General features: G+C 40.4%; 1 protein-coding gene across 1 annotated transcript in view; it reads left to right on the top strand.

The window, feature by feature from the left end:
- The window catches only part of ULK4 (unc-51 like kinase 4), a 580,245-nt gene that overhangs the window by 519,715 nt on the left and 35,788 nt on the right, over positions 1-24,742 (top strand). The window lies entirely within an intron of this gene.

The raw sequence follows: 24,742 nt of genomic DNA, 5'->3' as shown, positions 1-24,742 counted from the left end.
CGGATGCATTCTGTCTCTAAGATAAATAAATCTTTAAAAAAAAACAAACCGGGTGCCTGGGTGGCTCAGTCGTTGGGCGTCTGCCTTCGGCTCAGGTCATGATCCCAGGGTCCTGGGATCGAGTCCCACATCGGGCTCCCTGCTCGGCGGGAAGCCTGCTTCTCGCTCTCCCACTCCCCCTGCTTGTGTTCCTGCTCTCGCTATCTCTCTCTCTGTCAAATAAATAAATAAAATCTTTAAAAAAAACCAAACCAAACCAATTAATAATTTATATTTAAATAAAAATATTTTTTGAACAGTTATCTCGGTCCCTACTAACTTGTACTTCATCTTAATTCTTCAAAGTCCCCAGGATGCCCCCACCTCCTGGGCTTCATTTTTCTGAGCACCCAAACTGAAACTGTCATTTTTTGAAAAGAGGGATTTACCTTGGGGATTCTTGGGAGAATATTGCTATTATACTCATCTAACTGTCACCAGGGATGGAGTGAATAGTGTCAAGCTGGACTTAAATGAAAAGCGTTATCACCTAAACTATCAGAAAATTGTAGGCTGCACTGTGAAGAAATGCGGGGCATTCTCCCACCATAACAAGCCTGACTGGTCCCTCCTAGTGCAGATGATCTCGTTTCAGCTGGGTAATTATCTCCTTTGGACAGGTGATCATTCATTTTTACTCTTGTGTTGCTAATTTTTTTTCCAACCTAACATTTTAGTAGAACACTTCCTCCAGGCAAGAGTGAAACATAGTTTGTCACGAGATGCGAGTTGGAAAACAAGAAAAGCAAAGGAAACCCTCCTAGGATCACAGTGTACAAGGTGAAAGAGGAAAATGCCCTTACGTGGCCTTCAGTGAAAGGAAGAGAAAAACTGGCAGATAGAGTCCCAGAGAGAGAGCGTGCCCTTCACTTTCAGCCTTTGCTTTTCCTTATATCTTCCCCCATTGTTCTTTCCACTTGTCCTAACCCCATTTCCCCGTGTCTGTGTCAGCCCCTCGACCGCTGCCGGCACACGGAGCTGTCCCTCCCCTGACTGGCACTTAATCCTCTGTACCTGGTGGGTTTCTGAGCCTTTTCTGTGATTCTTGAGTTCCTATGAAACTTTTCCCATCTACTCCCCCTGCCACATTAAGGCAGGGATGCTCCTTCTATTGCCCAGAGTAGACAATAAATGCATTGAATTTAGTAAAGGATCTCATAAATGAAACAGATGTTCCCCACTCCCCTCACTCAGTGTCGCTTTTTTATTCAGCAAAGAATTTGTTCATGACTGTGACATGAGCTTGATGTTTCCTCCCCAGGGGCCAGGCCTGCTTCTTCCTGTGTCCCCCTGCATCCCTAACATAGGCCAGGCACACCAGAGATTCTCAGAACCTGCTCGCTAAATGGAAAGGCAGAGAAAGGGACACTTTCTTGATGCTTCAGCCCCAGTTGAAGTAGCTGCAACCGCAATCTCAGCACCCTGAGCCTAGGCTGGCCTGGCTTCCTGCTGGGCCAGACCTGCAGGGACAGTCAGAATTCTTCAAAGCAACATAACTGAAATGTTGCTGGATCATGAAACAGCGCGAGATAACCAGGTGCAGGCTCTGCTGCCCTCCCCATTTAGGAATGCTGGGAGGTAGCCAACCTGTGTCCGCCACCCACAAGAAAGAGGAAACATTTCAAATCTACTTTTTTTTTTCTCTTATTTTTAATTCTCAAGTCTGTCTGTTCCTGGGGCTCTTGAACTGTAGTTATTTTGCTTGTTACTTTTTGTTGACTCAAAAAAAATACCCCTAATGTAACCCCCTCCACCCCGCCCCCAGCCTTCCAGGGATCTGCCTTTTTCACCATCTGCAAGTGGGATTGGACTGGGGGAGGGGCACTCTCAGCAATCTTGCAGGCATCCTTGCAACCAGCCCTGCCAGCTGGGGAGTAGGCGAAGTCAAGTGCTTGGGTGCAGGATTCCTGGATGTGGTCTCCTGGCTCGCTGATGAATTAACTTCCTGTAATACCGCAGTGTGAAGCTGCTACAGTATTTAGTTGATACTGTAAATCGTAGTTAAGAAAAATGTTCATTTTTTGTCTCATAGCTGAATTTAAAGTTTCTTTCTCTAGATGTGCCCACTGTTTTATATTGTTGTAATTCAGCCATATGGTATTTTGTTTTTCTTCTCCCTCTCCAGTGTCCACTCACACACAGAGAGCTCTTTTGTGTTTGTATGCATGTATGTTTAATTTACACAAGTAATACTGTTCTTGTTCAGTTCAAATGATCATACACTTTTAAAAAATTTTTTTTACCTAACACTGTACTCAAAAATCCCATTCATGTTACTTTGTGTACATGTAGTTCTTTGCATCTAGAATATAGAGCTAGGGATGGACTTGCTGGACCATATATGGGCATCCTTTCTTTCAGTAAATACTGGTTGATGGTTTGACTGTGGCAGCAGTGGTTTAATCCCCCACAGTGGTCCGTGAGGGTTCTTGGCTCCTGCACGATCTTGTCAACATGCAGTATTCCCTACCTTTCTGTTTGCCAGGCACTTATATCCATTCTGGTGGGTGCAAGGTAGTATTCCACTATAAATTCATTTTGCATTTCTCGGCAAATTAGTGCTTTTGTGAATTTCCTGTTTATAACCTTTGCTCATTCTGTTGGTATTCCAGGCTGATTTGTGGATAGTGCTGATATATTCTAGATATTTATATGTGGATCTAAAGATGGCAAATATTATCTCCTTGCCTGTCATGTTTGTTGACTTTGTCATGTCCTTCACTGACCAGAAAATTATCAACTGTTTGTCTTTGGTTTGTACTTTGAGAGCTTTGCTTAAGAAGCCTTTCCCTAATCCCTGGTCATAAAGATAACCTCCTACAATGTGTCCTTTTCACTTCATTTTTGAAATGTCATCCTGTAAATCTTTGGCACACATTTATTTCAGTTTTTTTAATTTTAATTTTGAGTCCAGCACAAATCTTGAATATAGACTTAACGTGTTTGTGAGGAGGCCTAACAAGCAGTACATGCTGAGCATTGGGTAATTTGGCCAGAAGAAAGTCAGCATCCATCATTTCGTTTACCAGTGGTTCTCAAACTTGAGAATTATCTGAGAGCTTGGTAAAAAGCAGATTCTTTGTTTGTTTGTTTGTTTCTTTTTTTTTATGTTATGTTAATCACCATACATTACATCATTAGTTTTTGATGTAGTGTTCCATGATTCATTGTTTGCGTATAACACCCAGTGCTCCATGCAGAACGTGCCCTCCTTAATACCCATCACCAGGCTAACCCATCCCCCCACTCCCCTCCCCCCTAAAACCCTCAGTTTGTTTCTCAGAGTCCATAGTCTCTCATGGTTCATCTCCCCCTCTGATTCTCCCCCTTCATTTTTCCCTCTTACTATCTTTTTTTTTTTTTTTTTTTTTTTTTTAAAGCAGATTCTTGATCCCTGCCAAAGATCCTAGTTCATTAGGTCTGGGGTGGGGCTCTGGAATCTACTTTTTACCCACTTTGAGATGATTCTGATGCAGGGGGTCTCTAGCTAGTAACTTGAGGGAAACTACCTTAGAGTTCAGTTGGGACAGGTGCATCACTTTAAGAAACACCAGCCACAACAATCCACATAAGGGACCTTGAGCAAAGGGAATGTAATGGAGAATTTACCTGCCACCCCAGTCCAGCCTTTGGGCACTGCAGTCATTGGAGTGGGGGTGGTCCGGGTATGAGGAAGTTAAGCTTCTATCCCCAAGAGTTGTTGAATATTTTATACCCCTAGCTCTTTTCACACTAACGCTGACTTTCTAAAGGGCACTGGAAACCAGGAATGGGTTTTTAGAGGACATTACCACCCTAAATAACACCTCTCCTCTTCTTTTAAAAGTGCCCCCTGAAGTAGTAATGGAAATGTGAGATCTTGGGAGAAAGCACCTTCCCAAGGTCCCACTTTGCTGCATTATAAAGGGAAAAAAGTAAGAACCAGAAAGACCTGGCAATTAAGATCCATGGACAGTTTCCAGGTTTTAAAAAATGGCAGTAAGATATAATTACCTTAAATTACTAAACTCAAAACTTGTTCCAGAACACAGCCAACGTGGCTTCTTTCAAGGTGGGGTCTCTCAGGATCAGTTCAGGAGCATATTCCCCCTTGAGAAGGATTCTTATCCAGGACAGGGGCAGGCAGAAGTTGTGCTCAGTGCCCAGCCTGGGTCTTGCGACTGGGCCAGGTTTGTGCATGGTTCCCTCAGTCCCAGAGACCCTGGAGGAATTTATGCTATGTGTATGAGGCTCCTGGGGACCCAGCCACTCTCCTGCTCTTGGAGAATGTGCTGTGATTCCAACACTTGACCCGTATTAACACGTTTGTCATCGTTACCAGGGTGGTAATAGTGATACCCTGTGGATTCATATAGCACGATTTACACAGGACTTTCCCCTAGATTCTTTCATAATAACAATGGCTGCTTTTTGTTGCGTGCTCGCAGTGAGATGGATGCTTTACATACATTACCTTTAATTCCCCCCCCCCACCGGAAAACATAGAATCTGTGTTTCTATAGTTGGAGAGACAGAGACTCAAAACCACTCAAATTTCCTTTAAGCCACATAACCAGCAAGCAGCGGAGCTGGAATCAGAATTCAAGTAGCAGATTCTCCAGTCATATGGTATGTATTCAGTAATTTAAAGAAAATGCAAGTTTATATTTGTCTCAACCCATCAACATTTAAAATATAGCATATCTCTATCACTTCTGAGTTGTATTAAGTTATGAGGAACTTTTGTGTCTATCTAGACAAAGAAACCCCTGTGGAATCAACACGTAAAAGCTTAGGCTCTATGTTTATTATTCAACGACTCCAGCTATTCCAGTTCTTAATTCAGTGATTTTAAGAGAGTTATTTAACTTCTCTGACTTCAGTTTCCAGATCTATTAATTGGACAAAATAGCAAAGCCTATTTCGAGTCGTTCTTAAGAGGCTTGCATGACATAATACATACAAAGTGTTTAAGAAAGTGTCAGGCACATGGAGAGCACCCAATAAATGTTAGATGCTTAAAAAACAAATATGGTGATATGATGGCATTTGCAGTGGCGGATTGGAGATGTACCTGCTTGGACCATGTACCAGGATGTATTTAATCTAATAAAACAATACGTACAAAGATTTCTTCTTATTTACTAGAACATAGATTTCGAGAGAGCCACAGCTCTGCAGGTTCTCCCTTTTGATCCGGCCTCTCCCAGAATTGACAACAGTTAAACACCTTGCTCATTCTGATGAGTTATGATAACCATGCACATACAACACGAAAAGTGCTATTAGGTCTTTTGAGCCATTGAGATCTCAGTGGAAATGAGGTGGCCTGTAGCCCTTAAACAGTGGAATACCAGCTGGTTGGCGGAATAAATTGCAGTCGTGAGCACTGGCATGCACATGCCCACAGGGCCCTCCCGCCCCAGAGGAGAGGCCCACAGACACGTGAGAGAGAAACACAGCCTGCACGTCCATTCCCAAGGCTGCCTCAGTGTCCACGCAGCCATTTGGAATCATCTCCAGGGCCATCTTGTACTAACTTTACCATTGCATGTAAGTGAAAGAAGAACCCCATTTCTAGAAAGGATGTAAGATCTATCTAAACTCATTTTCATAGACCTGTTACAGCTAATGATACCTTTTCAGACACAGTCGTTTATTCCCTAGACTCCACCATCCTATCATCAGAGGTACGGACTCCTCCGTAGTTCTGTTTAGAACAAAATTAACCCATGCTGGGAGTAAATTTTTTAAATGGATCCGTCCTACCAGTTATGGTAGAAGATTAATCACTGATTTAGACCACTTCATTCCAAATGCCACCCATTTTCTTTGTAAGCCATGATTGGATCTATGGTGCCCAACTGCAGTTCTAGATTTTTTCTCACTTCACAGAGTGCACCACTGATTGCCTGCAGCCGTCACTCTGAGGTGACTCGGGTGGCTGGTTGACCCCGTGCAGCAGGATTTCCTGCAGGGCACACTCCCAGCCGGGCCTTTTCTTCCTACCAGCACTCTGCATAGCACCCTTACTATATAGAAGATTCTGAATAAAATGTTTTAGGATAGTCGTAGCTATAATCTGAAACAAAAGATTTGTTTCTAGCATTTCTTGCAGCTCTCGGTTTGGCCTTTCAGAACTGTTATGTTTATATTTAAGAAATTTAAGTTTTGAACTAAAAACTGGCTCTAATAACTATGCCTGCTTACTGAATTTAAAACTAAACCCAAATATCCATTTTTATTAAAATATACAAACAACCATTTTTTAAAAACTAACAACCCAGTTCAAACCCATGCGGACTTAAGATAGAATATCAGGGGCGCCTGGGTGGCTCAGTTGGTTAAACAACTGCCTTCGGCTCAGGTCATGATCCTGGAGTCCCGGGATCGAGTCCCGCATCGGGCTCCCTGCTCGGCAGGGGGTCTGCTTCTCCCTCTGACCCTCTTCCCTCTCGTGCTCTCTGTCTCTCATTCTCTCTCTCTCAAATAAATAAATAAAATCTTTAAAAAAAAAAAGATAGAATATCAAACTTGTTCTACAAAGTGAAATTTTGTTTTGAGACCCAAATTTTTAAAAATATCTTCTCAAATCTCTATGCTAGGGAAAATTCCACCTATTATTATTTACCATTTACCAGTCATGAAATGGAAGAACTGAAACAAGGGGATTTTTTTCTGTCTTGTCTTCTTTACCTATATTTGCCCCCATTAGGATTTTCTCAAGAGGTCCAAATAAGAGTTAAGAGCAATTTTTTCCTTTAAACTCATTAATATTTTACGGTAATCCCTGGGACAACAGTGTCCGATACACCCATTAGTTAAAGGGTCAATAAAACTGCATTAACAGGAGGGGGAGGTCAGGTGATTAATTCCCTGTAGGATCTGTGAGTTAACAGTAAATAGATATCAAAAGAAAGGAGTTGGCAGCAACTTTCCCAGCCTGGGGCCCAGAAAGTAAATCTTCCCTGTCTGTAATCACAGGAAGTTATTCTAGAGGGTGCCAGGGCCCTGGTTTGTGGTTTAGGTAGCACTGCAGAATAAATCAGAACATTCTGGAGTATTCTGGTAAATTTCTACATTAGAATTACAGTTCTGTTCAGCATCAGCCATTTATGGTGAGGTTCCCATTATAATAAATTGATGGGATATATATTTGACCAAGAAAAAAAAAGTAGTTGTGATTTGGTAAATGTATGTGTGTGGGGAAGGGGCCAGCAGGCTAGAACTGGACTGGTTATCTTCTCTTCTGTCATACAAGCTTCACAAATCTTTATGTTAGATATTTACCTTTATAAATAATCAGCTGTGCAGGGACTGAAAACTTAAAAAGTAAAATGGCAGTGTTTCCAAATCAGAAGAAACGAATTTGAATTGCTGAGAAAATAGATGTCACTGTCTATTTTACATTAAAATATTCAATCATTCAAACATTAAAATGTTTAATATACTCTTATTAATGTTTTCAGAGAATGACTGATACAATATTAACTTAGAAAATTGCATAGAGTCAGGGCGCCTGGGCGGACTCACTCTGTTAAGTGTCCGACTCTTGATTTCGGCTCAGGTCATGATCTCATGGGTCATGAGATCAAGCCCTGAGTCAGTCTCCATGCTCAGTGGGGAGTCCGCTTAAGACTCTCTCCCTCTCCCTCTGCTCTTCCTCCCCAAACCCTCCCCACTCACATGCTCTCGAAAGAAAGAGAAAGGAAAATTGCAGAGAGTAATATATGGGCTAAATGCAAAAGATATTCCAAGATGTTAACTCATTCACTTACCAAAGATTTAGTGCCTATTATTTGCAAGATGCTGTTGTAGATGCTGACATATGTGGTGAATGGAATAAAAAAGTTTCCTGCCTTCATGGAGCTTCATACCAGTTATGGGGAGGGGGCACAGCATACTAGTTTTTGTTTTTTTTTAATAACAGCTTTGTTGAGGTATAATTCATATACCATACACATCACCCATTTAAAGTATACAGTTCAATGTTGTTACTGGTCTGTACATCCACAGTTGTGCAACCATCCCTGCAGGTTCACAACAGTTTTATCAAAAGCAACCTCATACCCATTGGCAATCACTTCCCATTTGCCCCCCTCTCTCCAGCCCCTGGCAACCACAAACTTTGCTCTCTATAGATTTGTCTCTTCTGGACCTTTCATATAAATGGAGCCATACAATATGTGGTGTGGCCTTTTGTGTCCAACTTTTTTCACCTAGTGTAGTGCTTTCAGAATTCATCTATGTTGTAGCCTATGTCAGTACTTCATTTCTTTTTTCTGCCAAATAATTATATCATATCATATCATATATCCATTGTATGGATATACCACATTATATTTATCCATTCATCAGTTGATGGTCATTTGGGTTTTCTCTACCTTTTGCTAATATGAATAATACTGCTATGAACACTCGTGCAGGTGTTCATGTAGACCTATGTTTTTGTTTCTCTTGGGTATGGAATTGCTGGGTCATATGGTAAATCCATGTTTAATCATTTGAGGAATTCCTGGAGTCTCTTCCAGAGTGGCTGCATCATTTTATGTTCTCACCAGTGGTGTATACGAGCTCTGATTTCTCCCCATCCTTAGCATTATCGTCACTGGCTAATGTTTGTCTTTTTGGTTAAAGCCATCCTAGTGCGTAAGAAGTGGTATTCCGTTGTGGTTCTGATTTGTATTTCCCTGATGGCTAGCGATATTGCACATCTTTTCATGTGCTTATTGGCCATTTGTATATCTTCTTTGAGGGATGTTTATTCAGTACTTGGCCCATTTATTAGTTGAGAGAAACTAGGGAAGGCATGGTCAGGGAGACCTCTCTGGTAGCCACGGCCCAAGTGCTGAGTAGGAGCTGGTCATGTAGAGGAGAGTATTCTGGACCTATCGAGCACCAGGTGAACCTATGGTGAGTGAATTTGACTTACTTAAGGAGCAGATGAGCCAGTGAGGCCAAAACACAGTGGATGAGAATTTTTCTTCATCATTGCTTTCTCTCTGTTCTTTGGATAGCATAATCACTGTTGATATAAAGTGTGCTGATTCTTTTTTTTCTGTCTATTCAAATCTACTGTTGGGAGTCTCTAGTGAACTTACCATTTCATTTATTGTACTTTTCAGTATCAGAATTCATTTTTTTAAAATTTCTTCTTTAAACATTTTTTTTCTCTTTATCAATATTCTCTATTTGGTGAACATTGTCATCACACTTTACTTCTTTAAACATGATTCCATTAGGTCTTTGAGCATATTTCTAATGCTGCTTTGAGGTTCATGTCTGTTAAATCCAACTTCTGGGTCCTATCACAGTTGTTGCCTGACTTTTTTTTTTCCTGTATGGGTCATGTTTTTCTGTTTCTTTGTATAGTCATAATTTCTTGTTGGAAACTAGACATTTTAGATAATATATTGTAGCAATTCCGGCTACTGATTTCCCTTCCCCCAGAGCTTGTTATTATTTGTTCATTTCTTTCTTTTTTTCTTTTTAAGATTTTTTTTTTTTAATTTATTTGACAGAGAGCACAAGCAGGGGGAGCAGCAGAGGGAGAGGGAGAAGCAGACTCCCCGCTGAGCAGGGAGCCTGATGCGAGGCTCAATCCCAGGACTCTGGGATCATGACTTGGGCCGAAGGCAGACGCTTGACCAACTGAGCCACGCAGGCACCCCTGTTCATTTATTTCTTCCATGACTAGTGATATTATTGTAGTGGGATCTATTTCTTTCCACCCTCCCCATAATATAGAGCCTCTCATGAAGCCTTCTAAGGATTGCAGCCTTGGGCATTTGCAGTCACCCTGGGATGATCATGGTTTTACCAGGCTGTCTGTCTCTTTCCTGGATCTCTCTGTTAAGCTGTCTGCCTCTTTGGTATCACATCTAGCTGTGAGCCTCTATTAACTACTGATTGCTGTGTATGTTTTCAAGAATGTTCTAGGGCAAAAATTGCTCTGCAGTCTGATCCAGATAAATTTGGACCCCTTTGCAGGGGAATTTTTTGAGGCCAGTCTTCAAGGTTTGTTCTGACCCCAGGAGGGCTCTCTTTTGGGCTATCTCTTTTCATGGTTCTCTTTGATAAAGAAGCTGGCCTGCAGTTTAGCTTGCTACTACAATGAAACTACTAGCCTTCCCTTACTTGCTTACCACCAAAAGCTACTTTGTTTCTGGAGCATCCTTAGGCTTGAACTTCCTCATACTCTGTTCTCAATAAACTCATTTCCTTTGGGGACAGCTTTGGAGTTCTTTGTTCTTAAGGCCTGCCTCTTCCCTGCACAAAATCTCTAAGCCACAACTCTGGAGCTGGGGGAGGGGACAGTGGCTCTCAGAGTGACACCCCTGCTTTTCATAAAGCAGGGTAGCCTCTGGCCTTCTCAGCCTACCTCTTCCAGCATGGAATCTCTAACCTATGAACAAACTGGGGCAAGGGCAATCAGGGCACCACTATTCTCAGGGTACCACCCCTGACAGGGAACATCCGCTCTCTGTATGGGAAGTGGGTGAAGGAAGGGAGCCTCCAATTTCTCAGCTGTACTTGCCTGGAATTTAGCCTCTGCAACACATAGTTGGGCAGGATGAGCAATGTTGGTGTCTTGCCCCTCTGGGGGTGTATCATAGGCCCTAACTGGGAACTGGCAAGAATGGGAGCCCTGTATTCTTGGTTACACCAGTCTAGAGTGGAGCGTCCATCATCCTGAGCTGGAAAGGGATGGAGGGGATTGTGGTTGACATGCCACAGACTTTCACTGTTCTCATTGATTGTTAGTGGATTTTCTTGAATAAATATTTCTTCATTTGCTGTATGCCCTTAAGGCAATTTTAGACACCATTTAGAAAAATAATTTCTATCAATTATGCTTGTTTTGCTGGGACATGGGTCTGTGGAGCTCCTCACGTTGTCATTCCCGAAGTCTGTAACACCATTTTTACTCAAAAGAACAACTACTAACAAACTATGGTTAGACTCCAGCATTTAGCAAGCATTTTCTCAAAAAGTGAAGTCTATCACTTCGGGGAAAATAACTAACAGCATTTGTTGCCATAAAATTGAGTTTTCAAGCAAAAATTAGAATTTTAGGGTTGTGTAGTCACCACGGAGAGTTCGACAATGTTCCAGTATGTAAAGATTTTTCTGGTGAGATCAGTGGTGATATTAATGAATGTGATTTTTATATTACATAACGAAATGCATCAACATTTTGGGCAGATCTTTACAACTCAGTACACTGGTATTTTTGAGATGACAAAACACATGAGATTACAAAATTTTGTATGGTAAAAGACCTATTCAAAGTGCAAGATAAATCATTGGATTTTCATGTAATAAGGACATGGAAGGTTTACTGATACGGTTTCCATTCCATGTCACAATTATCCTTAAGAAACTTCCACTTGGGGCGCCTGGGTGGCTCAGTTGGTTAAGCGACTGCCTTCGGCTCAGGTCATGATCCTGGAGTCCCTGGATCGAGTCCCGCATCGGGCTCCCTGCTCGGCAGGGAGTCTGCTTCTCCCTCTGACCCTAACACCTCTCATGTACTCTCTCTCATTCTCTCTCTCTCAAATAAATAAATAAAATCTTAAAAAAAAAAAAAAGAAACTTCCACTTGTTGAATTTTGATGTAGCATCAAAGAAGAATATTCACAATCATCTGAAAAGAATATTATGACTTCTCCACTTCCCAGTTATGTATCTGTGTGAGGCTGAATTTTCTTTGTATATTTCAACCAAAACAATATATCCCAGCAGATTGAATGCAGAAGCAAACTTGAGAATCCAGTTGTCTTTTAATACATCCAACATTAAAGAATTTGCAAAATGTAAAACAATTACATTCTTGTTCCAAAATTTTCTTGCTTAGGAAAAATATATTTAAAGTAAAAACATTTGCTAATATGAATGGTTTTGTTATTTTAAAATGAATTTATAAATATTTTTAAATATCTCACTTTTGATTTCTAATCCAGTAAATATTGATAAATAGTCCCCACATAAACAAAAGATCTTCAGGGTCCTCATTTTTTTTTTGAATGTAAAGGGTTCTGACAATAAAAAGTTTGAAAACCACCCATCTAAGAGAGACCCATATATAATATCCATTAGATAAGTGTTTTCATGTATGCATTTGTGTATCTACATATGCACACATACACATATATATATATATAAGCCTGCACTGAACAAAGATGTATTCTTTACAAAGACAGATGCAACGATTACACTTATAGATTATCACAAAGTTTCTTAACCAATTTTAAAAAATTATATATTCAGACCACATCTCTAACCCAGTCAAATTAAATTAGAAATGAATAATAAGCCATCCCATCACCATTACCACCACTGCCATTATTTGTTTGGAAACTGTGGCATATACATACTCTTAAATAATTCATGGCTTTAAAAGAATTTGATGATGTTCAGATTGAAAATATTTAGAACTGTTCTGGTTATCTATTGACATAAAACCGCACTGAAACTTACTGGCCTAAAAAAATTTATTTGCTGACAAATCTGTAGTTTGTCTTGGACTCAATAAAGCCAACTTGTCTCTGTTCCTCTGTACCATGGGGCATCTGCTGGCACATCTCAAAGGCTGGGGGCTGGAATCATCTGAAGGCTTACTGTTATGTCCGGCAATTGATGTTATCTCTTTATGTGGCGTCTTCACGTAGCCTGGGCGTCTGCAGAACATGGTGGCTAGTTCTAAGGATGACCATCTCTAGAGAGCCTTGCAGAAGCTGCATTGCCTTTTTATGACCCAGCTTCAGAAGTCACTCAATATCACTTCTCTCTGCTCCAGGTCAAGTCACTAGGCTGAAGGAAGCAGGAAACTAGACTCCCATTTCTTGATAGGAGGATTGTCAGAGAACCCCTGGGCATGTTTTAAAACCACTATAGAATTGAAGTAATAAAATTAAATAGTTTAACTTAGGCAGCACGTTAGTACTTTAGCTAAAGGGAAATTTTTAACATTAAAAACAAATTTTAAAAGCAAGAAACGTTGAAAATAAATGTGTTGGTTATTCAACTAAAGAAGCTTGTAAAAGAATAACGGATTAAACCCAAAGAAAGCAGAAGGAAGAAAACGCTAGATATTAGAGTAGAAATTAATGAAATAGGAAATCATGCAGTGAAGGAGAAGATCAGCAAAACCAAAAGATGATCTTATAAAATACTAATAAAATAGCCCAACTGGCTAAGGAGAAACAGAACAAATAATTATGCACCAACAATAGGAGCAACAGCCAACATTTAGTGAGCACTAAATGTATTCGTTGTTGTCACTTTTATTGCCAAGGACTCATCTGGGTATATTACATCCATTAACCAGTTTAATTTTCCCAACAATTAGATGAAACTGGCACGTTAGATAACCCTAATTTACAGATGATGAAGCCAAAGCATTGTGGAGGTTAAATAATTTGCCCATGGGACACATAGCTGCTAAGTGCCCTATTACTTTTCATCTTTGCTGCATCGGTGTTGATGCCTGCCTTTTCCTTCCTAATGGTGTTTTGTGTCCCCTATCTTCTTGAGTAACCTTTCTAGAGGTTTGTCTACTCTCTTGGTCTTTAAGAACCATCTCTTGGTTTTGTTGGTTTTTTGTGTGTGCATTTGTTTCTTTCATTCATCTTTGTTCCTGTAGTTAGTTCTAGTTCCCTTAGATTTATTCTCCTTTTCTTTTTCTAATTTATTAATTTGCATGATAAGCTCATTACTTTTTAGCCTTTCTTCCTTTCTGATATAAGCATTTAGGGCTGTAAATATCCCTCCTAGGGCCACTTGCACTGCATTCCACAAGTTTTGATATATAGTGTGTGTGTTTTTTTTTTTTAATCACTCAGACCTAACTTTTAAAAACAACTTCCTCATCCCGTCTTTGAATCTTAAGTTATTTATAAGTGTGGTTTTGGATTTCCAAACCTATGGGTTGTTTTGTTGTTGTGATTGACTTCTAATTGAATGGTGCTACGGTCAGGGAATATGATCTTTATAGATTCTCATTCTTAAAGTTTTTTGAGACTTGCTTTATGGCCTAATATATTATCTCTTTTTATAAATGTTCCATGTGTGCATTAGAAGAATATGCGTTCTTCAGTTGTTTGATGTAAAGCTCTCTCTATCCGTTACATTGAGGTTGTTATTTGTTTTGTTGAAGTATTCTGTATCTATTTATCCATTTGTATCTGCCTGATTATCAGCGAGGTTGTAAATTTGTGCATTTCTCCCTATAGTTTCTATCAATTTTTGCTCCCTATATTTTGACACTATTTTACTAGGTGCATTGGAGTTTAGAATTGTATCATACTGGTGATTTGAAACTTTTAATATTATGCAGTAACTTTCTTTATCCCTAATTAATGGTTTTTATCTTAAGATCTCTTTTTTAGATTAATATAGTTATGTCCAATTTCTTTGAGTATTATTTTCATGGTTGGTCTTTTTCCATATTTTTACTTTCAATCTTTCTATATATCCTTTTGCTTTAGAAGTGGCTCTTATAAAGCGCATGGAGCTGGATTTTGTTTTGTTTGCTATTCTTTGTGTAACTTTCTCAGTTACACTTTTAACTAGGTTGTTTCTCAGTTGTTCTCTTTTATTGTAAAATACCTTTCATACAGAAGGGTATGTAAACATATTTCCATGATTTAAAGAACAATTATAATGCAGACATGTAGGATACAGCATTGCCAGTCCCTTGGCGACACTCGTGCGTCCCTCCCCTCTGACATTCTACTCAGACTCCTCCTAAATCTAACCATTTGTCACTTGTATGATGATCATTCTCTTCCTTTCTAACTTTAAAATTTTTTATTTTCTAATAAAAACACTTAAGACTTTGTCCTTGCAGTAGCCCTTTAATTAAAAAGTAGAAATTTCAGTATGTAGCCCTTTTATTCTTTTTAGTTCTAAATAGGTTCTATGTTCCTTTAAACATACTCTATGTTCCATTTGTTCTCTCTTGTGTCATTAGAAGTATGTTTAAATACTCAAAATTTATGAGGCTTTTAAAATTATTTTTTTCTATTTTAATCGCATCATAGGTCAGAAAATACCATCTCTATGGTATCAGTTCTTAGTTCTTTCTTTTTTTTTAATTTTATTATGTTATGTTAATCACCATACATTACATCATTAGTTTTTGATGTAGTGTTCCATAATCTTGAGACTATTTGTAGCCTAATATGTGGTCAGTTTTTGCACTTCTTCATGTTTGGAAAAAAATGTGTGTTTTAGTTTTAGAGTATAGGACTCTATGAATAGCCATTATGTTAATCTTACTAGTTGTGTTACATTCCTCTCTTTATGATCTTCCTGATGTTTTGGGCTGCTTGATAGACCAATCAATGGTGATGTTGACACATCTCTCACTATGATTATCATTTCCAATATTTCCTTATAATTTGTTCATTTCTACTTTGTATATTTTAGGGTTGTGGTATTTATATGTATACAACATCAGAATTGTTAGTTTCCTGGGCAACTTCCTAGAGAATTCTTCTCTTATCATTGTGTTTGGGCCTTCATCGTCGTTTCTAAATAATGCTTTTTGCCTTGAGACCTGTTAGATCTGTTTTACCTTTCTCTTGCTTGTTGTATTAGTCAAGGTTCACCAGAGAAACAGAGCCAGTAGAGTGTGTGTGTGTGTAGAGAGAGAGAGAGTTATGCCAGATTTCTGTATGTGTGTATATGGAGAAAGAGATAGATTTATTTTAAGGAATTGGCTCACATAATTGTGAAGGCTTGGTGAGCCCCCAGATCTGCAGAATAGGTTGGTAGGCTGGAGACCCAGGGCAGAATTGCAGTTCAAATCCAAATCCAAAGGCAGTCTGCTGGCAGAATTCCCTTCTTCTTGGGTCCAGAGCAGGTGTCAGCCTTTCTCTATTGAGGCCTTCAACTGATTGGATGAGGCCCACCCACATAATGGAGGTAACCTACTTTATTGCAAGTCTACCAATTTAAAGGTTAATCTCATCCAAAAAATGCTTTCACAGAAACATCTGGAATAGTGTTTGGCAAAATATTTGGGTGCTGTGGCCTAGCCAAGTTGAAACATAAAATTAACTGTCACACTTGTTATTTCATTTTCCGTCTTTTTACTCTCAGCCATTCTCTGCTTTTATGCCTTAGGTAAGTTTCATGTAAATAGCATCAAGTTAGATTTTGTTGTTGTTGTTATCTGATCTGACAGTCTCTGTCTTTTAACTGGTCTGTTTATTCCGTTTGCATTTATTGTGATCCTATGTGGAGTTCGTTTTTTCCATCATTTTGTGTATTTCTGACTTGTTTCCCTTCTGTTTTTTTCCTGGCTTCTAATAATAAATTGACTGTAATGTAAATAAATATATACCTTTTTTCCTGTTCTATTGGCTTGAAAGGTATATGTTCTTTCTCTTTTATTTAGCAATTATCTTAGAAAAGTTAACAGGTATTGATTTAACAAAATCTAAAAACAGTGCTGCTAAAAAGTGTGAACCACAGATTGGTGCCAGTCCAAGAATCTTTTTTTTTTCACAATGAGATTAGTATATAGATTGAGTTTCCACAGCACGTAAGGACAGAAAGTGAGACCTTGGATAAATATGAGAAAGGAACTGGAAATTCAAGTTTTTGGGTACCAAAATAGCATGTTCTGAGGCAGCCACACCAGCAAACAGCCCCAGGTTTTAATTTCTTCCTTGTGTTTTCTTGCCGGGGATTTCCCTTATTTCCTTGCTAGCTCAGCTATGTATTTAAGGAAATGTGGGTTGTTTTTATCAGCACATCTAGGCTTTTATAGTGTGAGGTTTCTAGTCTATCCAGGCCTTAATGTTATATTGTTGGAAATGGAAGTCTCTCACAATGCATCTTTATCATCAGAAACAGTATTGATATATTTTCATTTAAAAGGGGAAAAAAAAAAAAAGCACTCACCTTTACAAAGGGCTGGAGTTTCCTTTCCCAAGGTGTAAATCTTCCCCCTTTCGGGCCTGATCATCGTTTTGGTGGCCCAGTGTGTGCACTCGTCTCCATAAAAAGGGAATGTTTCCTACCTTACAACTCTTGGCAGGAAACAAAGACTGTCTCTAATGATAATACTATGGACTTGCTACTCCAGGCTCCCTTGGAGCTGAGCCACAGGCAGGTGACTTCAGCTCTTGGTGTCAGACCCCTCCCTCATTGCAAAGTTTGACGTAGGAGCGAGTGACATAAGCAAGGGATGGTGAGTTTGCTCTCTGGAGAAGTGACAGGATCTCACTTTGCCAGACTGACTTCCTGGCACTTGGGAACAGAAGCAGGATGGCTACCAGTTGTGACTGTAGTACGATGGCCTTCCCAGTCAGAAGCGGCCCTATTGCAAGCTGGAGCAGCTTGTACCAGAGGCAGCGATAGGTGTGGACTTTGTCCCTGGAAGCATAGCCTCAAATTTTTCAGCTCCCCCCCAAAATTGTGAGTCCCCCAATATCTTTCTCTGCTTGGATCAGCCAGGGTTGATCTCTCTGCAGCTTGCTGCTAAAGACTAAGAACCCAAGTGTTATATTTATCTATGTTAAATTTCCGATTCTACGGAGCCAACAGTTCTGTGTTCTCTTGAAGAAGGAAACGCCTGGCAGGTTGCTCACCATCTTACCCATGATACTGAGTACCCTCCGTCCCACAACTTTTCAAACCTTCTTATATGTCCCTCCCTTTAGTATCCATGTACAAGTGGTACCAATCATTTGGCATGAGTGTAGGTTCTCTAATCCTCTCCCAGGAGATCCTTGAACACCTCTTGGTTGTCCCCCTCTCACTGCACGCTCTGCCCTGTGTCTCCCAGGTTTAATCCTGGGCTCTTCTACTGGCTGCTGCCTTCCCCAGCGTGCCTTACCTCAGAGCACAGGGATAGCCACAGGGCTTGCCACCCAAGACGACCCTGAGGTACAGACCTGAGCAGAAAACAGACGTACAGCTGGGCTCTTAAAGATCACCTTGCCTGGCCCAGAGAACACCGCTAGACATGGGTGCAGACTCCCTTCCGTTTGTTGAATAATCAGGAGTCAGCTGTCTGTGTTTCACTGTGTGAAGAAGTAAATTCAGGAGAAGTCAATCAAGCGGAGACCTCACTCGCCTCACTGGCTCTGTAGAGACATTTGCATCATCACTCTGAATGTGCTCAGGCAGAAGAATTCTAGCACGTTCCCGCAGTCACAGGATCTCCATGTTAATGAATTCCACTTCTCTCCTTTTCTTTGGGAAGCCGAATTAGCATTCCAGCAGGAACAACAAATGCTAAATTGTTAATAGCCTTCCTAGAGTTACTTCTTGCTATGACACCTTTGATGATTTAATCTTGATTTAAGCAGAGTGAAGTATCGGTGTAGGTGCCTGAAAGGGAAGCTCTTTCAATGTAGAGCTGCTTCTTCTCAAGAAGAAGACAATCTTTGCTCCCAAACCCTGGAAAGAAGACAGTGCCAAGTAATTATTATCAGAGGCAGTGCTATAATTTTTTTAAAAAATCATAATACCTAAATAATTATAATACTTGTTCATTTGTACTTGAAGGTTTGATGTTTTATGAACTTTGAATATGATACTGATTTCGTTCGGACATAAATGCACAATTCTGCCTTCCAGTCTTTTGCTGTGGACTGTTGTAATTTATTTTATTTTAAGAAACATTTCACTTATTCTTTAATATCATGAAACATTCTATGTCTATGTTGAATTAGTCAGGGAATAAATTATTTCGACTTTTAAATATTTAATCAAACTTGTTTATCTAAATTTGACAGCTATGGAGCCAAAGATAACCACTCTGTGGGCATAGATCATTTGAGAGGTTTGCGAATCCCCATACTCCCCCGACAGACATTCATCGTGAATTTTTTATTTGGAATCAGAGTTTTTTATCATTTCCCTTCATTTTAAAATGATCTGTTCACTTTAAGGACTGTTTTGCAACTTGAAATCTGAACCTCTTGGAGAGTAATTGGAAGTAAATAAACAGGGCTGCAACTGGGCAATATTCTAAATATTTCAAGTACTTTGAAAAGAGTTAAAAGAAATGGCTTCTTACAGCATGCTGAGTTTTCACAAAACTACCTCTTTTGATCACAGACTTGAGTATCCCTATGAATGGTCTTTCACAGCTTTGTTCCCATCAGCCTTCCATCCTTTTGTATTCTTCCTTCAAAAGGCCACCAGTTGTGTAAGAGCCTAATGGTGGCATTAGTGTCCATGGTCATCCACGTCCTCTCTCCTGGACCCCAGACATACGAAAAGCTCTCTTTAATGACTTGCTTAAACAATTTCAGTAAGTCTTGATGCAGATCTTATTTTGTTTCCACTCAATAATGAGTTGAAGAAAACGCCATTTATCCCTGAGAGAAGAGTTAAACATGTTTAAAATTGAGAGTTGGACCCTTTGACTATATCTTTGTAAGTCTCCACTAGCCAGACATTCTTTACGGTGCTTATATGTGTAAAAGTAGCTTCCTGTGAGGTATGAAATGCCCACTTTCTTCACCTGAGCGCTTCAAATGATTCTAATTATCCCATGTTCTTGCTCTGACTCTGACATCCTTGGCGTGACCATTCATCACCAGTTAGGACTGGGCTTCAGTGACAATCTTAAAGAGAAACTGCTAAATTTATTAATATCATAAAAATATTTTCTTCATCAAGAGGCCAAGATGGCTTTAAAACCTTAAACTGAGTTTTACTGTAGATGAGCAACACCAAATACCTCTTAGAAATCAAGTTCCTTTTCCTAAGAGGTGTTCTATTCGTCAGGGATTCAAACTCATTTTTCACAGACAAGTATTTTGATACTCTACAACTATTTGGATTTTGAAATCTTTTAATGATGACCTATCTGGCAGTGTGCATTCAATGCCAACCAAATTCTTACCTTTGTGTTTATGTTCTTTCCTATTTCTTCCTTTGTATTAATAGATACTTAAAATAAAGATGCTTTTCTCAGATGCATTCCTTTGCAATACTGTAACCATAGCCGGTTTCTCTAGAAAATTGTGATCAACCAACCATTCCACCCAGTGCTTAAGCTGTTAACTAATGGAAAGTTAAATAAACGAAGATTGGTTGAAATCTGTTTCAGCTGACTATATACCATTAAATAAGTTAGTGCTCACGCATTATATCCATTCCTGGCCTGTAACTTAGAGCTAATTAGAAGTTATCTTGAGGCCTGGGAAGACTCAGTCCATTGTGTTCAACATTGTTATGTTGAAACACACATTTCCCCTCACCTTAAAAGATTGAATAGCATTTCATTTAAACATGAAATAAAATGCCAGCTGGTTAAAAGAGAAAAAAAAATGTAGTTAGTATAATATTCTTCGCATCAGTGGTACCATCCCTGCAGGGTACTGATTTCTCCCTGTTTCACTCAGCCCGCAGCCTTGACTAATGAAGGCGGCAGGTGGTGTGGGTGATCCCAGGGCAATAAATGATTCAGAAATCACACCTTTTCATTTTGGAGTGAAATACAACAGTGTCCTCTGACCCTTGCTGTTCCACCCATGTGGCTGCACAGACTTGGACAAGTCCCTGAGATCGAGGGATTCTGTCACACCAAACCCCCTTTCATGATGCTCCTTCTCAATCCAAATTCAGCTACCTCCCTGTCATGACTTCTGGTCCCAGTTATTCGAGATCAGAAAGAAGCCCAAAAAACCTGTGAAATGATCGAGATTTAATTGCACTGGGTCCAGAAAGCATTCAGTCTGTATTGTGGGATCTGAACCTTCCTTGGGACTGATGTTTGTTGAAAATGTCCCCGTGCTTCTAGCTTATCTATAGTGTAACTGAGGCAGGAACACCAGCTGTGGTGAAACACTGGTTTGCTGCAATATTAATAACATCTTGTCTTATTTTTTATGGCTCCATATTAACATGACCTTTTTTGGAGTTGGGGATTTCATAATTGTGCTCTTTCTTATCTCCGATCTCAGGATCTAACGTTAAGAGGAGGAAAAAAGTCAATTCAACAAATACTTATCTACCATGTACCAGACTTTGTTCCAAGATCTGGGGATATGTCAGTGAAGCAAAACAGACATAAATCCTTCTTGTGGCCTTTACATTCGTGTGGGGGGAGGTAGACAGTAAATAAGGGAATTATATGGTATATCAGAAAGTAACAAGTGCTAGGGGGAAATTAACCAAGGAATGGGCAAACGAGGTATGAAGGGTTCTGGCTACAGTTGAGAGGTGACATTTGTGTAAAGACTTGAAGGAGGGAGTGAGGCCTGTAGGTGTTTAGGACAAGAACATTGCAGGCAGAGGAAACAGCAGGTGCAAAGGCCCTGAGACCCGAATGTGCCTAACCTAGTCTAATGACAGCCAGGCATGACAGGTTCAAGGAACAGCAGCAAGGTCAGTGTGGAGAGAGGGGAGGACAATGGAAGGCTGAGGGCAGGTCACTTACTACAGTACCAAGCACAAAGATAACTGTGGCTTGGCCCAGGGTAGTGGCAGTGTGGGTGGTAAGAAGGGGTCACACTTTAGATCTGCTGTGGAGACAGACCTGATAGATTTCCTGACAGATTGGATATGGGGCATGAAAGAGAAAAGGGAATCAAGAATGACTGCAGGAGCGGGCTCCTGGGTGGCTCAGTTGGTTAGGTGTCTGCCTTCGGCTCAGGTCGTGATCTCAGGGTCCTGGTAACAGGCCCTGCAGGGGGCCCTGCAGGAGATTGGTTCTCCCTTCTCCCTCTCCCTCTGACCCTTGTGCGCGCTCTCTCTCAAATGAATAAACAAGAAACCTTAAAAATATTTATTAAAAGGAATGACTGCAGGAAGAGCCGATTTTGAGGACAAGATTGATGTTCAGTTGTTCCGTTCAATTTAGGACATGTTAAATTTGAGATGCCTACTAGATATACAAGTAGATGTCCCACTGGTGTAATCTGACTTTTCCTTCCAGTCTTGGGATTGACCTGGTCTTCACTAGGCTTGCACAAGGGCTCAGAAGCTCCTGGAATTTCCTTGCTGTTGCATGGGTATGATATGCTGAACATTAGGCCCAGTTTCTAGAGCATTAGCTGTAACCCTACCCTTTCATTTGCTATGCAAACCTACCAGAATGCAAGAAAGGGGGCATAATGTTTCGAGTTAGAACTTATTTCCTAGGAGGAGAAAATTAACTCTCTTTTATAAACGTCAGAGCTTTGGGGCACCTGGGTGGCTCAGTTGTTAAGCGTCTGCCTTCGGCTCAGGTTATGATCCCAGGGTCCTGAGATCGAGCCTACATCGGGCTCCCTGCTCAGTGGGAAGCCTGCTTCTCCCTCCCCCTCTGCCCCTGCTTGTGTTCCCTCTCTCGCTGTCTCTCTCTGTCAAATAAATAAGTAAAATCTAAAAAAAAAAAAAGTCAGAGCTTTAATTGCTATTAGCCACACATGACTTGTATCGTACCTGGAAGGGCTCTTCTAGCTGGAACCTACGTGGTGCTTCTCACGGCTACCTGGGTGGGCTGTGGAAGTGTACGGGAGGCTCACCAGGCTGTCATGGGGCTGTGTGTGTACATCGTTAGGCCTTGATTAAGATAAAGCTTCTCCCAGGCCTGCTCATATTATTTGGGAAGTGTTCCATAACTGCAGAATAATTTTAATACAGAAATTAGTGAAAACTAATGGTGAAATCCTATAGGGTTTATTTAGTTGTCAGTTTATTGTTATCCCCTCAATATAGTTGTGTTAAATAATGCCCATTATAGACGCACATTTAGAGGAAAGTTACACATTGTCAAACACCGTATCTGTCGTAATGAAGGTTCCTCCTCTGAAAACTCGGTTTTAGAAAAGCAGATAAATACCCACCAGTTTTAGAGCTGCTGTAAATGTTCCAGAAATAAATATCTGAGTCACATTTACCTCTTCCTGAGTTCTCTACATCTTCAAAATTTTATGCCAACCTCATTTATCCAGTGGTGTATAAATCAGACAGCTCTGTGGTTGCCCCGGGCTTTCATCCAGTCGAAGAGATGTAACCAAAGCTCTCATTTTTCAATTTTTCATCTACTGAATTTGTACCTCCCCAAAATAAATCCAGTCCTGGCAAGTGTGTGATGAAACCAGTGGCCGTCCCCTGATGGTGTCAGTGAGCACTCAGCCCCTATGGGAAGTATCTGCTGGCATGTTTCCAGAGCCATATTATTGGTAATGAGCTTGACTCAGTAATTCCGTGCCTAAGATTTTATCCAAAAGAAATCATCAGAAATGTGGGAAATGTTATAAGTATAAAATTATTTATAGTTCAGAAATTGAAGTCAACCTAAAAATCCACCAACATGGGCATGATTGGGGAAATTATATTTTACTCCTTCAGTAGAATATTTTATGGTCATTAAAATTATTCTAATACAAATTAGCAAGGTAGAAAAATTTATGGGCTATTATGGCTGGAAGGAAAACAACAGAAAAATAATATGTTCACTGGGGTTATAAATTACTCCTCTTGAGCCAAGGATCACAGATCATAAGACTCTCCCCATCCAAATTTCTAGGAAACCTCCAGTTATATCAACTAAATATTGCTACATTAACCAATCACCCTGAAACTTACTTTAAACAAGAGCTACTTGAATGGCTCACAATTCTGCAGGTCAGCCGTTTAGGCTGGAAGCTGCTGGCCGTTCTTTTACTGGTCTTGACTGGGCTATCTCATGCATCCTTGGTCAGTTGCAGGTCAGGTGGGTGGCTGTCTCACATATCTGGGGTCTTGGCGGGGCCACTTCTGCCCTGTATGGCCTCTCATTCTCCAGCAGGTGACGCCGGGCTTGTTCTCATAGACAGAGGTCAAGACAGAGGTTCATTGTTGAGGTTCCTTATAGTTGTTGGTGATTTTTTCCAAAGAGTTTGGATATACCAAACCTGGTGCTTTACCCCAGGCTGAGATCCATCCTGAACACTCCAGCGTGCACCACTTGGGGTTGGCCATCATGTCCATTCTGGCTGCTCAGTCCCGGGTCATACCGATTCTTTTTTTTTTTTCTTTTTTTAAAGGTTTTATTTATTTATTTGACAGAGAGAGACACAGCGAGAGCCAGGATCACAAGCAGGGGGAGAGGGAGAGGGAGAAACAGACTTCCCGCTGAGCAGGGAGCCCTATGCGGGGCTCGATCCCAGGACCCTGGGATCATGACTTGAGCTGAAGGCAGATGCTTAACGACTCAGCCACCCAGGCGCCCCATGTCATACCAATTCTTAAGTATTTTGAATGTCTCTTCTGTTTGACCCTCTCTGATTGGAGGACCCCCAGTATGCATGGAAGTTTACAACCTTTCCAGGGTTACCCCTCTTCTGATATACAGTTTAGAGAAGGAGAATGTAACTCTTAAATGAGTTAATCTTCAACAACAGAGGGTATAACGATGGTTGCTGAGACCCTTATTTCTTTTTCTTTTCTTCTTTTTTTTTTTTTTTTAAGATTTATTTATTTATTTGGGAGAGTACATGAGGAGGAGGGGCAGAGGGAGAGAGAATCTCAAGCTGACTCCACAATGAGCATGGAGCCCAATGTGGGGCTTGATCCCATGACCCTGAGATCATGACCTAAACTGAAACCAAGAGTCAGATGCTTAACCAACTGTGCTATTCAGGCACCCCTGGGACCCTGTTTCTTATTTTTAGATTAAAATTTTGTTTCCTTTTTGATTTAAAGGAGAAAAATGAGAGGTACCTGGGTGGTTCAGTCGGTTAAGCATCTGCCTTCGGCTCGGGTTGTGATCTCAGGGTCCTGG

Source organism: Mirounga leonina, unplaced genomic scaffold, assembly GCF_011800145.1.
Source record: "Mirounga leonina isolate KUSES-001 unplaced genomic scaffold, KU_Mleo_1.0 Mir_115, whole genome shotgun sequence".
In the NCBI taxonomy this organism is placed as follows: domain Eukaryota; kingdom Metazoa; phylum Chordata; class Mammalia; order Carnivora; family Phocidae; genus Mirounga; species Mirounga leonina.
The sequence above is the reverse complement of the archived record's forward strand: the minus strand, read 5'-3'. Positions and strand labels throughout refer to the sequence as shown.